Genomic DNA, 18,169 nt, shown 5'->3' on the forward strand with positions numbered 1-18,169 from the left:
AAGCCCAAAATAAAGAGAAAGAGAAAGAAATACAGACAAATATCCCTGATGAACACAGATGCAAAGATGCTCAACAAAATCCTAGCAAATAGGACCCAATACCTCATCAAGAATGTCATACACCATGACCAAGTAGAGTCATTCTGGAGATGCAAGGATGGTTCAATATATGCAAGTCAATCAACATAATGCACTACATCAGCAAAAGGAAAATTAAAACTCACATGACTATATCAATAGATGCAGAGAAAGAATTTGATAAGGTCCCATTCATGATAAAAAAAAATTCTCAACAAGATGGGAATGGAATGATTTTTTTCTCAATATAGTCAAAGCCATTTACCACAAACCCATCGCAATGGGTTTTTCAATGTATAGGGTCACACACTTGCTTGTTCTACTCACACACTTAATTGGGACACACCAGGAGTTGTACTTTAGATTGCAATAATCAGGTGAATCAGGTGTGCCAAGGGTCATATACTTGGTTGCAATGTGCACACACATTATTACAGCATTAGGATGACAGCAAAGCTAGGGATAAATTTGATAGTGGGATGAGGCAGTTGCCAAGGACTGAACTTACAGCCTTAGTCATGGATGGTAGGGACTCTGCCAGAAGAACAACCCTAGGACCCCACGTGATACCCACTAGGTATCAGGTAGATTATAGAGATTAAAGAGATACTGATGTAACTGATGGTGTTGGGGCCCAGCCATACTATTACCTTTAGTGGTATATCTTACCATTGGAGTCAAGTGTTTTTTAGACAGCAAGGAAAAACATATTGACATGGTTCCAAAAATTTGTAAATAGAACCTTCCTAGGTGTGTAATAAGCTAGTTTATCTAGAATTGTTTTTTTTTAATATGGAACGCTTCACAAATTTGCATGTCATCCTTGCGCAGGGGCCATGCTAATCTCTGTATCGTTCCAATTTTAGTATATGTGCTGCCGAAGCGAGCACATCTAGAATTGTTGAAACTCTATTATGCTTACACAACAAAATCACCTATGACACATTTCTCATCATATATTTTGTCCTTACACAAAAAGAAACTATAGAACACATGCTATTTCGAACTACATATTACCAGTACGTGTGTATCTTTGCCTGTTGTTATTCATCATCAGCCAGAAAAGTGATAGACAAATGTGCTTTCCAAGCCAGAGTATTTATGAAGTTACACACTCCAGGAAAAACTCTTATTTTGCCTTTTTTAATTATACTTATTCGCATAGTTTGGGTTTCCCAGAAGTAGATCTAAGCTAAGATAATATGGTTTTAGGGAATGAGGAATGCTATGAAATAAAAGAAAAGGTGAGAAATAGAATAGACAGTAGATGGGGCTAGAGTGATAGATAGTACAGCTGGTAGGGCATTTGCCTTACACGCAGCCAATCCAGGTTTGATCCCAAGCATCTTATATGGTCCCCCAAGCCTGCCAGGAATGATCCCTGAGCACAAAGTCAAGAGTAATCCCTGAGCATAGTCAGGTGTGGTTCCAAAACAACACAACAAAAAATATTGGTGGGTGTAAGGTATATTATTAAGATAAGCTGATTGGGCCCGGAGAGATAGCACAGCGGCATTTGCCTTGCAAGCAGCCGATCCAGGACCAAAGGTGGTTGGTTCGAATCCCGGTGTCCCATATGGTCCCCCGTGCCTGCCAGGAGCTATTTCTTTTTTTTTGTTTTGTTTTTGTTTTTTTTTTGTTTTTGGGCCACACCCGGTGATGCTCAGGGGTTACTCCTGGCTATGCGCTCAGAAGTCGTTCCTGGCTTGGGGGACCATATGGGAAACCGGGGGATCGAACCGCGGTCCATCCAAGGCTAGCGCAGGCAAGGCAGGCACCTTACCTCTAGCACCACCGCCCGGCCCCAGGAGCTATTTCTGAGCAGACAGCCAGGAGTAACTACTGAGCACAGCCGGGTGTGGCCCAAAAACCAAAAAAAAAAAAAAAAAAAGATAGGCTGATTAAGGAAAATATCTCTGAGAAGGGGTACTTGAGATGTTTAAGTGACGCTGGAGAGGGACTTACACAAATGTCTAGGAGAAAAATATTGTATTTCTACTACTGTTCATTTTCAAGTGGATGCCATTCTATTGAGGAATTGAGAAAATTAATGAAAATTATAATGCAGGAAGGGTAAACTTAAGAACTGAGAACAGGGGCCGGGTAGGTGGCGCTGGAGGTAAGGTGTCTGCCTTGCAAGCGCTAGCCAAGGAAGGACCGAGGTTCGATCCCCCGGCGTCCCATATGGTCCCCCCAAGCCAGGGGCGATTTCTGAGCACATAGCCAGGAGTAACCCCTGAGCGTCAAACGGGTGTGGCCCAAAAACCAAAAAAAAAAAAAAAAAAAGAACTGAGAACAGAAAAAAAATAGAAACTGAGAACAGGGCTGGAGAGATAGCATAGAGGTAGTGTGTTTTCCTTGCATGCAGAAGAACAGTGGTTCGAATCCTGGCATCCCATATGGTCCCCGAGCCTGCCAGGATCAATTTCTGAGCATAGAGACAGGAGTAAACCCTGAGCACTGCTGGGTGTGACCCAAAAAACAAAAAAAGAAAAAAAAAAAAAGAACTGAGAACAGAGGATCCAAAGTGAAAGCACAATGGAATGGTGTTTGCCTTGCACATGGCCAACCCAGGACTGACCATGTTCGATCCCTGGCATTCCATATGGTCCCCAAGACTGCCAGGAGCAATTTGTGAGTGCAGAGTCAGAAGTAACCTCTGAACACTGCCAGGTGTAGCCCAAAAGGGGAGAGAGAGAAAGAGAGAGAGAGAGAGAGAGAGTCAGAGAGAGACAGAGACAGAGACAGAGACAGAGAGACAGAGACAGACAGAGACAGACAGAGACAGAGACAGACAGAGACAGAGACAGAGAAGAGAAAAATTAAAAGAATAAGCACCCATGGTGCTTATATAATGTAGACAGTATTCATTTAACATGTGTTTATTTTAATATAATTAATAATTAATTAATTTATAATATTTATTATTGTCTGTTTATTTCTCTTTCCTTTTGTCATTTTTCAGTGTGCTGGAGTTACACTGTTGCTTGTGCTGCTCACACACTTAATTGGGGCACTCAAAAATCATATACTGGAGCTGGAGAGATAGCATGGAGTAGGGTGTTTGCCCTGCATGCAGAGGGTCGGTGGTTCGAATCCCGGCATCCCATATGGTCCCCTGAGCCTGCCAGGAGCTATTTCTGAGCTTAGAGCCAGGAATAACCCCTGAGTGCTACCGGGTGTGACCCAACCCCCCCAAAATCATATACTGGGGGCCGGAGCGATAGCACAACAGTAGGGCGTTTGCCTTGCACGCGCTGACCCAGGATGGACCCTGGATCCCATATGGTCCCCTGAGCCAGGAACGATTTCTGAGCTCATAGCCAGGAGTAACCCCTGAGCGTCACTGGTGTGGCCCAAAAACAAACAAACAAAAAAATCATATACTGACTTTTCAGTGAAAATGAACCAGTAAATTTTTATTTGTTTATTTTCTTTGCTTAAGGGAATTTATTTGGTTTTGGTGTTTGGTTTTTGAGTCACACTTGGCAGCGCTCAGGGGTTACTCCTGGGGCCGAAGAGATAGCATGGAGGTGTGGCATTTGCCTTGCATGCAGAAGGACGGTGGTTCGAATCCCAGCTTCCCACGTGGTCCCCCGATCCTGCCAGGAGCGATTCCTTTGCATAGAGCCAGGAGTGGTCCCTGAGCGCTGCCCGGTGTGACCCCCCCCCAAAATAAAATGTCTTGCCTGGCCCTTCTCTCAGTCTGTGAAAAGGAAAATACAGACTTATTATTGTCCAGACAAAGTATATCATTCTGAGAGTCCTTGATCATTCCAGTAGATAAGAACAGGGGATTCTTATTATTCACGTGGAATATATGAGAGCTAGAAAGCAAATTAAAGGGTCTTCCTCAGTTGTGGGGTGCTGAATGGAGTTATGAATAGAGGTAGCAGTACCCGTATCTGCAAGCAACACAGTTCATTCCTGTCATTACTTTTATCCTATCTGTCCTGTCTGACTTCCTTTCTGACTATACCATCTAGGTGCCATTATTACAGAATTATTTGCCACAATACAAGTTTTAATAAGTGCTGAAGAAATCACAGATATGACACACTGTTCTTCTTTCTAGACCCTGAAATCCCAACTCTGCCAACAGCTTCCTGCTCAGGGACAGAGACAGGTGTCTCTCTGACAGCTCTAATTGCTAAATGAACAACGTGTTAGTGGGGAGAGAGCTTCTCTAGAGTGTTTGGGTTTTTGGCAGTCCTGGGAAGAGAACACAAGATTGTGCAATTCCAAATTACCACCTCAGCATAAAGGACAGCCCTGGATTTTCCATTACAGGAGAGGTAAATTTGGAACCCGGAGACATTTCTGGAATTTTGCTTCTGAGATGTGCTGAGATCCTGTGGGCTTTGCTTTCAGCATGCAAGCTACTATGTAAAAATAATAGTTTGCCCAACTTAAATTGGGTATCTGGGTTCTTCTAATGTATTCACAGTGTGAATCTTTAAAGTTTATCATGAATAAACAGTTCGGGGGTATGTGCATGTTGGGAAACTGTATAAAGAAGGTAGTCATGATGATATAATAGAAATTCTAGACAAAAATGAAAGAGATAGGGCCGGAGAGATAGCATGGAGGCAAGGTGTTTGCCTTGCATGCAGAAAGATGGTGGTTCAAATCCCGGCATCCCATATGGCCCCCCCCAAGCCTGCCAGGAGCGATTTCTGAGCATAGAGCCAGGAATAACCCCTGAGCACTGCCGGGTGTGACCCAAAAACCATAAAAAAAAAAAAAGAAAGAAAGAAAGAAAAAAAAGGAAGGGGACCACAAACAAAAATATATACTAGGTGAAGAAAGAACTCATTACTCCAAATGTCCTTAACATAGAAGAATTAAAAAATAAATATTCAGATAATTAAAGCCAAAAGAAGCCTAGGACATTTTTTTTTTGTTTTGTATTTGTTTTTGTTTTTGGGCCACACTCAGTGGAGCTCAGGGGTTACTCCTGGCTCTGTGCTCAGAAGTCACTCCTGACAGACTTGAAGGACCATATGAGATGCCTCGATCCCATATGGGATCTCAGGTCTATCCTGGGTTGGCCACGTGCAAGGTGAATGAATACCCTACCACTGTGCTATGTCTCCGGCCCCAGAAGTTTGGAAACTTTCTTTTTTTGTTTTTGTTTTTGTTTTTGTTTTGGGGCCACACCCGGCGTTGCTCAGGGGTTACTCCTGGCTGTCTGCTCAGAAATAGCTCCTGGCAGGCACGGGGGACCATATGGGACACGGGGATTTGAAACAACCACCTTTGGTCCTGGATCTGCTGCTTGCAAGGCAAATGCCACTGTGCTATCTCTCCGGGCCCTGGAAACTTTCATTGACCAACTAAACTCTCATCTGGGGTTTATTATACTAAAGAACTTATATCAAATGTTTCTGGTTAGTAGTGCTGATAACATATGTTTGTCTACACAGCCTTGATTTCTCATCAGTGTGTGTGTATGTACACACACACACACACATACAACACACATATATATGTTTTGTTTTGGGGGCCACTTCCATCAATGCTTAGGGGTACTCCTGGCTCTGTACTCAGGGATTACCCCTGGTGGTGCCCATGAGGGAATCATATAGGATGCCAGGGATCATCAAATCTAGGTCCACCAGTTGCTAAGATGTCCCTATTTGTTTGTTTGTTTGTTTGCTCATTTTCACTCTGGAGAAGCCTGTGTTCTCTCTCAAATAAGTTCTTCTTTTTCTTTTTCCTCACATCTTTTAAAATAAGTTTCAGTGAACATGATATTACTTCATATACACACACAAATAAAATAGTGCTGGGAAAACTGGACAGCCAAATGCAAAAAGAATTTTTTTAAAAAAGTGAAATTAGGGGACCGGAGAGATAGCACAGTGGTAGGGCATTTGCCTTGAATGCAACTAATTTGAACAGATGGTGGAATTCTAGCATCCCATTTGGTCCCCTGTGCCTGCCAGGAGTGACTTCTAAGCACAGACTCAGGCATAATCCCTGAGGGCTGTCAGGTGTAAGCCAAATACAAACAAACAAACAAACAAAAAGTGAAATTAGAGCATAATTTAACAATACACAACAATTACCCCAAATGGCTATAAGACTAGAAACCATAGAGTTCACAGTCCACAGAGATTCATAGTCCACAGAGATGTATTTGGAAATTCATCTTCCATGGCAAAGGAGACAAAAGCAAGACAAATGGGGCTACATTAGGCTAAAAAGTTTCATTACAGAAGTAATTCACACAACTCAAGTAAAAACCTCAATTACAAAATAGAGATAAGTGAATAGACACTTCTCCAAATAAAACATACAAATGACTAATAGACCCATAAAATGTAGAATTTATTTACTAGGGCAAAATAAAAACTAGTGAGCTTTTAAAAAAAAAAAGCAGAAGTTTGTTCTACTCTAGAGAAGTTCATACTTTCTCTAGAACACCTCTCTCTCTCCTCACATCTCTAAAATTATTACATTAGCAAAATCACGGGGCCGGAGAGATAGCATGGAGGTAAGGCATTTACCTTTCATGCAGAAGGTCATCGGTTCGAATCCCGGCATCCCATATGGTCCCCCGTGCATGCCAGGAGCAATTTCTGAGCCTGGAGCCAGGAAAAACCCCTGAGCACTGCCGGGTGTGACCCAAAAACCACAAAAAAAAAAAAAAAAAAAGAAGAAGAAAAAGAAAAATCACAACTGGGGCCGGAGCAATTGCACAGCTGTAAGGCATTTGCCTGGCATGCTGCTGATCTGGGATGGACCCGGGTTCAATTCCAGAGCCTGCCAGGAGCAATATCTGAGCACAAAGCCAGGAGTAACTCCTGAGAGCTGTCAGGTCTGGCCCAAAAGCAAAAAATAAAATTGTTTTAAAAAATCACAACCCTGGGGCCGGGTAGGTGGCGCTGGAGGTAAGGTGTCTGCCTTGCAAGCGCTAGCCAAGGAAGGACCGCGGTTCGATCCCCCGGCGTCCCATATGGTCCCCCCAAGCCAGGGGCGATTTCTGAGCACATAGCCAGGAGTAACCCCTGAGCGTCAAATGGGTGTGGCCCAAAAACCAAAAAAAAAAAAAAAAAAAAAAAAAAAAAATCACAACCCGGGGCCGGTGAGGTGGTGCTCGAGGTAAGGTGTCTGCCTTGCAAGAGCTAGCCAAGGAAGGACCACAGTTCGATCCCCCAGCATCCCATATGGTCCCCCCAAGCCAGGGGCAATTTCTGAGCGCTTAGCCAGGAGTAAACCCTGAGCATCAAACGGGTGTGGCCCCCCCAAAAAAAAATCACAACCCATTTTCACATCAACCAATGAGAATGGCATATATTTTTATTTTATTTATTTTTATTTTATTTTATTTTTGAGAATGGCATGTATTAAAGATGCCAGAAACAGTCTGGTTGGAGAGGGTGTGGAGAAAAAGAACTCATGAACACAATTGATGAAATGAAAATTCATGAAGCTATGTAAAATGGTATGAAGATTTCTGTAAATCACAAAAATAGAAATAAAATATGACCCAGTAATACCACACCTTAGTATTAATACAAAGATAATAAAAACACTAATTTAAAAATATATGTACCTTATGTTCATAGAAACTTTATTCCACAGGGCTGGAGAGATAGCATGGAGGCAAGGTGTTTGCTTTGCATACAGAAGGACGGTGGTTCGAATCTCGGCATCCCATATGGTCCCGAAGCCTGCCAGGAGCGATTTATGAGTGTAAAGCCAGGAGTAACCTCTGAGTGCTTCCAGATATGTGTGTGTGTGTGTGTGTGTGAGAGAGAGAGAGAGAGAGAGAGAGAGAGAGAGAGAGAGAGAGGAGAGAGAGGAGAGAGAGAGAGGAGAGAGAAAGAAAGAAAGAAAGAAAGAAAGAAAGAAAGAAAGAAAGAAAGAAAGAAAGAAAGAAAGAAAGAAAGAAAGAAAGAAAGAAAGAAAGAAAGAAAGAAAGAAAGAAAGAAAGAAAGAAAGAAAGAAAGAAAGAAAGAAGAAAGAAAGAAAGAAAGAAAGAAAGAAAGAAAGGAAAGAAAGAAAGAAAGAAAGAAAGAAAGGAAGAAGGAAGAAAGAAAGAAAGAAAGAAAGAAAGAAAGAAAGAAAGAAAGAAAGAAAGAAGGAAGAAGAAAGAAAGAAAGAAAGAAAGAAAGAAAAGAAAGAAAGAAAGAAAGAAAGAAAGAAAGAAAGAAAGAAAGAAAGAAAGAAAGAAAGAAAGAAAGAAAGAAAGGAAAGAAAGAAAGAAAGAAAGAAAGAAAGAAAGAAAGAAAGAAAGAAAGAAGAAAGAAAGAAAGAAAGAAAGGAAGGAAGGAAGGAAGAAAGAAAGAAAGAAAGAAAGAAAGAAAGAAAGGAAAGAAAGAAAGAAAGAAAGAAAGAAAGAAAGAAAGAAAAGAAAGAAAGAAAGAAAGAAAGAAAGAAAGAAAGAAAGAAAGAAAGAAAGAAAGAAAGAAAGAAAGAAAGAAAGAAAGAAAGAAAGAAAGAAAGAGAAACAAACAAACAAACTTTATTCCAGTAGCTAAGCTGGAACATTCTAAATGTCCATTGATAGATGACTGAATAAAGCAATTTTAATATTGGAATGGAATGGTATACTACATAACTATTTCAAAGAAAACTTCATGGGTGGAACTTGATTATGCTAAAAAATTGAGTGAGAAAACGAGAACAATGCTGGTTATTTTTCTCATATGTAGACTATAAATGACCAAAGCAAACTAATAAATCACTGGAATAACCTTATACTGATTGATGATTACCATAAAGGAAGGGGAAGAAGGGTAAGAGGAATGGATGGATGTAAGAGGTCAGTCTGATCGTGAGTACTGGAACTTTGTTAGTAGGTGCGTGAAGCTTATAGTAGAACACATAGTGAGATGTCAATCTATAGTTCATATCTTTATGTGGTATTTTTGAGGCCACACCCTGTGATGCTCAGGGGTGACTCCTGCCTATGTGCTCAGAAATCACTCCTGGCTCCGGAGACCATATATGAGACACCGGAGATCAAACCCAGGTCCGTCCTAGATTGGCCACGTGCAAGGCAAACACCCTACTGCTGTGCACTCATTCTGGCCCCTCTTTATATAGGATTTTAAACCTAATTTAAATCATTAAAATTTTAATTTACAAAGTTAACTCTTGGGCCGGAGTGATAGCACAGCAGTAAGGTGTTTGCCTTGTACATGACCAAACCAGAATGGACCCAGGTTCAATTCCTGACATCTCATATGGTCCCCTGAGCCTGCTAGGAGCAACGGAGCAACTTCTGAGCAGAAATCCAGGAGTAACCCCTAGTAAGTACTGCCGGGTGTGACTCAAAAAAAAAATTAACTCTTGTTTTTTTGTTTTTTTGTTTTTTTTTTTTGTTTTTGTTTTTTGTTTTTTTTTGGTTTTTGGTTTTTGGGCCACACCGGGCAGTGCACAGGGCTTACTCCTGGCTGTCTGCTCAGAAATAGCTCCTGGCAGGCACGGGGGACCATATGGGACACCGGGATTCGAACCAACCACCTTTGGTCCTGGATCTCTCCGGGCCCAAAAGTTAACTCTTAATAGGACTTGTAATATAGCTCCAGTACATGCCTCAAAACTATGCTGCTTTCTGGTTTGAGGAGGTAGAGGAGAGAGAAAAATTAGTCTCACTGTCTATTGTCAGCCAGCAGGGGACTCCATTCCTTTTAGTTATTCAACAGACCCACCATTCTGGCTCTCTACACCAATATGTGATCTCTATGTGATCACATGTGATTAGTATAATGGGAAGCTGGTGGCATATCATGTTCTAACCCTCTTAGATTTTGCTTTTGGAGTCACACCAGAAGTTTGCAAGGATTACTCCTGGCTCTATATTCAGGGATCACTCCTTGTAGGGACACCAGGAACCATATGTGGATCTGGGGATTTAACTCTGGTCAGCTGCATGCAAGGCAAAAGTACTACATGCTATACTATTGTTCAGGCTCCAGTGTTCTGGTTCTTAAGATGTCTGTCTAGGGATGTGAATGATAACACAGCGGGAGGGCACTTGCCTTGCATACAGCCAGTCCAAATTCTATCTCCAGCAAATCATATGGACCCTAGAGTCTGCCAGGAGCAATTCCCGAGCACAGAGCCAGGAGTAACCCTTGAATATCACTGTGTGTGGCCAAAAAATTATATATACATATATATATACATATATAATGATACCTGTCTAGAAATAACACACATTGCTTTCACACATGCAATTCCTAGGTTCATGCCTAATTTTCAAGGGCAGAAAAGAACGAACTGTCATGAATCTGATAAAAGCACTGGTGTATTTGTAAATGTTCTTAATAAGACAGATCTGCAACCCACTAGGGATAGCACATTGATTTTCCCCAAATCAACTTCTCTCCATTACCCATTCCTGGGTTTTTATTATTTTTAGAAGAAACTTTTTCCCCTTACTTCACCCTCCCCATTTTATCATTTATTCACATTAGCTCTATAACCTGGCTTCTCACTTTATTGTTTCTTGGATGATCACACCCGATGTGTGTCTACTTCTGATATCTGCTCTTTGACTTTAAAGACATAAACCTGGGACAGAACTGCTCTGCATTCAGGCTGTGTCTAGCAGCCATAACATCCAATTTACTTTTTATTTAGCAAAGGCTCCCCACCCGCCCACCATCTGACAGCAGAGGTTTAGACACCCAGAATGTCAGCCTTTGGAGGCAGGAACAAATACCAAAGCTGTGTCTACCAACAGTGTGTCCAGGCTGAAGAACTCAGACAAATCTAATCATTATAAGGAGCCAGAAGGAAGAAACAGGATCCTGAGAGAAGGTCAGGAACATGAGCGTAAAGACCGGCAGACAGGACACTGCAAATAGAAACTCCATAAACAATCTCTTCACACCTACGATTTCCCAATGAAAGTCTTTAATCAAAGTAATGTCCATACAGGTTGGACTAAACCAGTTGGTTTTGCAAGGCTTTTAATGAAAATCTTTAGTCTTCTCTACCTCTGAGATAATCCTCCTCCCAGTGAACTGTTTCTAGTTTTATATAGATCTTCATGGATTCATAACTTGATGATATCTATCTGCTCTTTTTTAAGTTTTGTATTTGGGGATTGTGTGGGTTTGTTTTTTTGGGGGGGTCATACCGGCAGTGCTTAGGGGTTACTACTGGCTCTGTACTCAGAAATCGCTCCTGGTAGGCTCGGGGGACCATATGAGACACTAGGAATCAAAACAAGGTCCTTCCAGGGTTGGTCACATCAAGGCAAACACCCCACAGCTTTGCTACCTCTTCAACCTCCCATTTTTCTGTGATGTAGGGGAATTCATTCTTTTTTTTTTTGGAGGGGGAATTCATTCTTATGTTACTCACCACATGTTTTCTTTTTCCTCATTCTCCCAGTGTGATTATGTTCCAATTTTTTTTAAATCCATTTTCAATGTCAGCATGATAATTATGGAAAAATTAACACATAGGCAGCAGGACATAAAGAATAAGAGTAAGGACTTTGGAGCTAGATTTTCTAGATTTTTGTTCTGTTTTGTTTGGGGGCCACATCTGATGATGCTCAGGGCTTATTTCAGGCTCTGTATTTAGGAATTAATCCTGCTGGTGCTTGGGGGACCAAATGGAATGCCAGGGATCAATCTTGAGCCAGTCTTGTGCAAGAAAAGCCCTCTCCTACACACTGTACTATCTCTCTAGTCCCAAGGTTGCCTAGATTTGTGTCCTGACTCCATCCAACTGTGTGTGAAAAGCTAAATTGTGTCTCCTCAAAGATACCCCCCCTCTCTCACTCACTTTCTCTCTCTCTCCCACACACACATATTCTCTCTATTTTACTCTCTGTCTCTCTCTTTTCTGAATCTCTCTTCCCCTTTGTAAGAAAGAAAGAGAGCAAAGAAAGAAGAAAGAAAGAAAGAAAGAAAGAAAGAAAGAAAGAAAGAAAGAAAGAAAGAAAGAAAGAAAGAAAGAAAGAAAGAAAGAAAGAAAGAAAGAAAGGAAGGAAGGAAGGAAGGAAGGAAGGAAGGAAGGAAGGAAGGAAGGAAGGAAGGAAGGAAGAAGGAAGAAAGGAAAGAAAGAAAGAAAGAAAAAGAAAGAAAGAAAGAAAGAAAGAGGTCCGGGAAGGTGGCGCTGGAGATAAGGTGTCTGCCTTGTAAGCGCTACCAAGGAATGGACCGCGGTTCGATCCCCTGGCGTCCATATGGTCCCCCCAAGCCAGGGGCGATTTCTGAGCACATAGCCAGGAGTAACCCCTGAGCGTCAAACGGGTGTGGCCCAAAAACCAAAAAAAAAAAGAAAAAAAAGAAAGAAAGAAAGAAAGAGAGAGAGAGAGAAAGAAAAAAAGAAAGAAAGAAGGAAGGAAGGAAGGAAGAAAGAAGAAAGAAAGAAAGAAGAAAGAAAGATAGAAAGAAAGAAAGAAAGAAAGAAGAAAGAAAGAAGGAAAGAAAGAAAGAAAGAAAGGGAAGGAAGGAAGAAAGGAAGGAAGAAGGAAGGAAGAAAGAAAAAGAAAGAAAGAAAGAAAGATAGAAAGAAAGAAATAAATAAAGAAAGAAGAAAGAAAGAAAGAAGGAAAGAAAGAAAGAAAGAAGAAAGGAAGGAAGGAAGGAAGAAGGAAGGAAGGAAGGAAAGAGGAAGGAAGGAAGGAAGGAAGAAAGAAAAAGAAAGAAAGAAAGAAAGAAAGAAAGAAGAAAGAAAGAAGAAAGAAAGAAGAAAGAAAGAAGAAAGAAAGAAAGAAAGTAGAAAGAAAGATAGAAAGAAAGAAGAAAGAAGGAAGAAAGAAGAAAGAAAGAAGGAAAGAAAGAAAGAAAGAAAGAAAGAAAGAAAGAAAGAAAGAAAGAAAGAAAGAAAGAAAGAAAGAAAGAAAGAAAGAAAGAAAGAAAGAAAGAAAGAAAGAAAGAAAGAAAGAAAGAAAGAAAGAAAGAAAGAAAGAAAGAAGAAAGAAAAAGAAAAGAAAGATGCCTATGTTCCAATCCTTACCTGTGGGAATGTTACCATACATGGTCAAAGGTACTGTATATGGGTGTATAGATTAAATTAATAATTTTGACTTAGAGAGATTATCCTGAATAGCCAGGTATGACAATCCCTAAGGAGAAAGGGAGAGTAATCAGAATCAGAGAGAGAAAAAAAAAGAAATCAAAGGGAGAAAGGATGCTAGCTCAGCTGCTGCCTGTGAAGACAGAAGAAGGACCATGTTACAAAGAATGCAGGAAACTACAATGGAAAAGGAAAGAAAACTTCTAGAGCCTCCAAGTGGAAGACACCTTGACTTTAGATCACTGAATTTAGTAAGCACTTCTGGTTCCCAGAACTGTAAGATATACATTGCTGTTGTGTTAAACCATTATTTGCTTACAGAAGCAAAAGAAAACTAATACATTATGTGACCATCAACAAGGTACTTGAGTGATTTACAAAAATTTTCTCATTTGGGGGCCGGAGAGATAGCATGAAGGTAAGGTGTTTGCCTTTCATGCAGAAGGTCATCGGTTCGAATCCCGGCGTCTCATATGGTCCCCCGTGCCTGCCAGGAGCAATTTCTGAGCATGGAGCCAGTAACTCCTGAGCACTGCCAGGTGTGACCCAAAAACCACCAAAAAAAAAAAAATTTCTCATTTGAAAAACTAGAATTGGGCCCGGAGAGATAGCACAGCGGCGTTGTTGCCTTGCAAGCAGCCGATCCAGGACCAAAGGTGGTTGGTTTAAATCCCAGTGTCCCCCCGTGCCTGCCAGGAGCTATTTCTCAGCAGACAGCCAGGAGTAACCCCTGAGCAAAAAAAAAAAAAAAACAAAAAAAAAACAAAAAAAAAACTAGAATTAAGTGAGTTAACAAGGGGCCCAAGAAATAATACAAAGGGCTGTAGCGATAGCACAGCAGTAGGGCATTTGCCTTACATGCAGCCAACACAGAACGAACCCCAGTTTGACTCCCTAGGGGTCTGTCCTAGGCATCCCATACGGTCCCTGGAATCTTCCAGGAGCAATTTCTGAGTGCAGAGCCATGAGTAACCCCTGAGCACTGCTGGGTGAGACCCAAAAACACACAAACAGGCCCGGAGAGATAGCACAGCGGTGTTTGCCTTGCAAGCAGCCAATCCAGGACCAAAGGTGGTTGGTTCGAATCCTGGTGTCCCATATGGTCCCCCGTGCCTGCCAGGAACTATTTCTGAGCAGACAGCCAGGAGTAACCCCTGAGCAACACCGGGTGTGGCCCAAAAAACAAACAAACAAAAACAAAACAACAACAACAACAAAAACACACAAACAAACAAAAAGGCGAGATAATACAGGCACTAAGGGATTTGCCTTACATGCAGCTCATCCTGGTTGCATCTGGGCACAGAGGCAGGAGTAAGACCACAGCTAGGTGTGATCCCCACCAAAATTAAATTACTTTTTAATTTTGATGACACAGTCATCCAAGAGCTCTTGAACTCTTGATGGTCTAAAAGTGATTTTGTTCCACCCTCACACTTAATGATAATATAGATATAGTTTCTAATGACTCCCTCACCCCCAACCCCTAATTCATAGTTTAACACTGAATTCTCAGTGTTACTGTATTTGGATGTGGAGCTTTTAGAAGACCATGAGAGTCTGGCCAGATGTTTAAGATGAGTGTGTTTAGGAAAGAAAGTCCTTGCATATCTTTCACCACTGAGTAGCCCTGTGAGATGATAGCAAAAGACTGATATCTAAAACCAGAAATTTGGTCTTTGCCAGATTTGCCAGCATCTTGATTTTAAACTTCTCAACTTCCAGGCCATGATAAATAGTGGCTTTCAAGTCATTCAGTCTATTTTGTTAGGGCAGCCCAAACTACCAAATGTTAGAAATGATTATCCCTCAGAATTTTGAAAAGTATTGTCTTGTCCTCCTACATTACTTTTGGGAAGTCTTGATTTCTGGTGTGTGTAATCTATTTCTCCCTAGACACTTGTGACTCAGTGCTTGCAGATAGTGAGGCAAAAGTACAATCTACAACAACATCAGATCCACATAATTGAGATGCTTCCTAGCACCACAACAAATGAGTTTTCCAGTGAGCACCACAACCAAATATATGAGCACTGAAACCAAGTGATGAGCTTTCCAGTCTCCCATCCTCTCCCTCCCCAACACACTGGACATTGAGATACAACAAAGGGAAGGGAGGAAAGCTGGGGAAGTGGACTCTGCTTTTTGTTTTGTTTTAGGGCCACAGCTGGCAGTGCTGGGGGCTACTCCTAACTCTGCACTCAGAAATCAGTCCTGACAGGCTCGAGGTACCAAATGGGATGCCTGGGATGTCCCATGTTGGCCACATGCAAGGCAAACACTCTATCTGCTGTGCTATTGCTCAGGCCCCCAGACTCTGCTTTTTATTTATTTATTTATTTATTTATTTATTTATTTATTTAGGTTTTGGGGTCACATCTGACGGCGCTCAGGGGTTACTCCTGGCTATCTGCTCAGAAATAGCTCCTGGCAGGCATGGGGGACCATATGGGACACCGGGATTCGAACCAAAAATCTTAAGTCCTGGATTGGCTGCTTGCAAGGCAAACGCCGCTATTTCTCCAGCCCTTATGCTTTTTATATGTGACAGTGAACATATCTCAGTCCTCACCCCTATCTCTTCTCTTGCTCCACCAGTAGACAAAACAATAAGCCAAATTCTCCTTTCTTCAGGAAGTTCAAATCATGCAAGCCTTCACTTGTACTTGAAAACTCTCAATTGCAGCCTACTCTAGCCACAATCAAAGCCAATGACAGTCGTTCTTCCTGCCTCTCTTGATATCTTATTTAGCCTGCTTGGGCAATAGAGTCATGTAGACTCATTATATGCATAATAAATCTTTTGATGTCCTCTTGATGCATATGTGAGTTATCTGTACTGACATCCAAACCCACTCCCACCTGTAGCACAGCCTAAACGTTTACTACCTTAGTGATTTTGTGTAATTTTATTTTTTGTTTGTTTTTGGGCCACACCTGGTTTGAATCTCAGGGGTTACTCCTGGCTATGTGCTCCGAAATCACTCCTGGCTTGGGGGACCATATGGGATGCCAGGGGATTGAATCACAGTCCATCCCAGGCTAGCGCTTGCGAGGCAGATGCCTTACGCCTTGGGCCACCACTCTGGCCCCTATTTTGAATAATTTATATAATCTTTTATGCCTCTTAACTTTTTGTAATATTGAGATAATAACTGTACTCACATTGTTATTTTGAAGATGAAATGGATTAATATATGGGTTTTTTGTTTTATGGATTTAGCACCACACTTGACTGTGCTCAGTCAGTTTCTACTCCTTGCTCCATTTTATTTTTATTTATTTATTCATTTATTTTATTTTATTATTTTTTTTTTTTTTTGTGGTTTTTGGGTCACACCCGGCAGTGCTCAGGGGTTACTCCTGGCTCCATGCTCAGAAATTGCTCCTGGCAGGCACGGGGGACCATATGGGATGCTGGGATTCGAACCGATGACCTCTTGCATGAAAGGCAAACGCCTTACCTCCATGCTATCTCTCCAGCCCCCATTTATTTTATTTTGAGGGTAGTTGGGCTACATTTGGTGGCACTCAGGGGTTACTCCTGGTTCTGTACTCAGAAATTGCTGCTGTCAGTCAGGAGACCATATGGGATACCAGAGATTGAACCTGGATCGGTCCCGGGTCAGCCACATGTAAGGCAAATGCACTATCCTCTGTGCTATTGCTCTAGCCTCTGTATTTTATTTTTGGTGGGGGAGTTACTCCTAGTGGTACTTGGGTGACCATAGTGTGTGAAAAATTGAACTGGAATTAGTAGCAAGGAAAGAACTTTAGTTCCTATTCTCGCTACAACTCTGGCTTAATATATATTAAGAGCTTGCAGCAATGCCTAGCACACAGTAAAAGTTCAAGTAGGTAAAAGTAGGTAAGATTAGTTTCTGATGTGAAAATGTCCATTTTTACTGTTTTATGTTTTATTGAATAAAAATATAATTTTTACAGTGATTCTAATGTCATCATTATTATAAAGAGTAAATTTAAGCTAGTTTTATGAAATGTAATGATATATAATAATATAACATCTATTCTCTCTAGAAATCTCTCTACTTTTTAGAAATATTTTCCTTTGCTTCATGAGAAAGTTCCTCAACTAGTGCAACATTCCCATCACCAATATCCCAAGTGTCCCTCCTCCCCACCCCACAGTGGCCTGTACTCTAGACAGACTTTCTACTTCCCTCGTTCATTTGTGTAATGATTCTCAAAGACAAAATTGAGGAGGAATGGAGGATCCAACTCCCGACATGAAGCTTACCACAGAGATTGTTTGGTGCAGTCACAGAAATAATTACACTGAAAACTATCATAACAAATGTGACTGAATAAAAATATGTTTTTAACTTTACTGATTGATTACTTTTTGGGCCACACCCAGTGGCGCTCAGGGGTTACTCCTGGTTCTGCACTCAGAAATCACCCCTGGCAGGCTCAGGGATCAAATAGAATGCGGGGAATCTCTTCGGCCCCATCAACTTAAAAATAATTTAATTAAAAAAATGTACAGGGGCCGGAGAGATAGCATTGAGGTAAGGTGTTTGCCTTGCATGCAGAAGGTTAATGTTCGAATCCCGGCATCCCATATGGTTCCCCGAGCCTGACAGGAGCGATTTCTGAGCGTAGAGCCAGGAGTAATCCCTGAGTGCTGCTGGTGTGACCCAAAAACCAAAAAAAAAAAAAAAAATTTTTTTTTACAAAGTTGTTTCTGAATGAGTTTCAATTATACATTGTTCTAACATCTATCCCTTCACCAGTGCACTTTTCCTGCCACCAATGTCCCCAGTTTTCCTCCTGCCCTTACCCCATGGCATATGTTTTTCTTCTCTTTCTTTTTTCCTTGGACAGTTCCTCAATTGTCTCTTAATTACTGATAGAATCCGTGTTTTGTTTTGTTTTACACCCTAATTTTTTTTAAGCATCTGGTCATCCAGACTAAGATCCACGACATCTAAATATATTCAAGTTCTGGGTAGTAGGATGCCACTGGAAATCGTGAATGAAGCACTTCCTTGAAGACTCTTGGAGAAGACACAACCTACACATGTTGTCTACAATCTGGAATGTGGAAGACCTAGTCTCTTAGGTTTATTAGATA

At 41.3% G+C, this 18,169-nt stretch overlaps 1 non-coding gene across 1 annotated transcript; it reads right to left on the minus strand.

Moving 5' to 3' along the window:
- Nucleotides 1-864: 864 nt before the first annotated feature.
- On the minus strand, nucleotides 865-968 carry LOC126025171 (U6 spliceosomal RNA). Its single transcript, XR_007501216.1, has one exon. It is a non-coding gene; the product is annotated as a U6 spliceosomal RNA (small nuclear RNA).
- Nucleotides 969-18,169: the final 17,201 nt, after the last annotated feature.

The sequence above is a fragment of the Suncus etruscus genome, chromosome 12, assembly GCF_024139225.1.
Source record: "Suncus etruscus isolate mSunEtr1 chromosome 12, mSunEtr1.pri.cur, whole genome shotgun sequence".
In the NCBI taxonomy this organism is placed as follows: Eukaryota; Metazoa; Chordata; class Mammalia; order Eulipotyphla; family Soricidae; genus Suncus; species Suncus etruscus.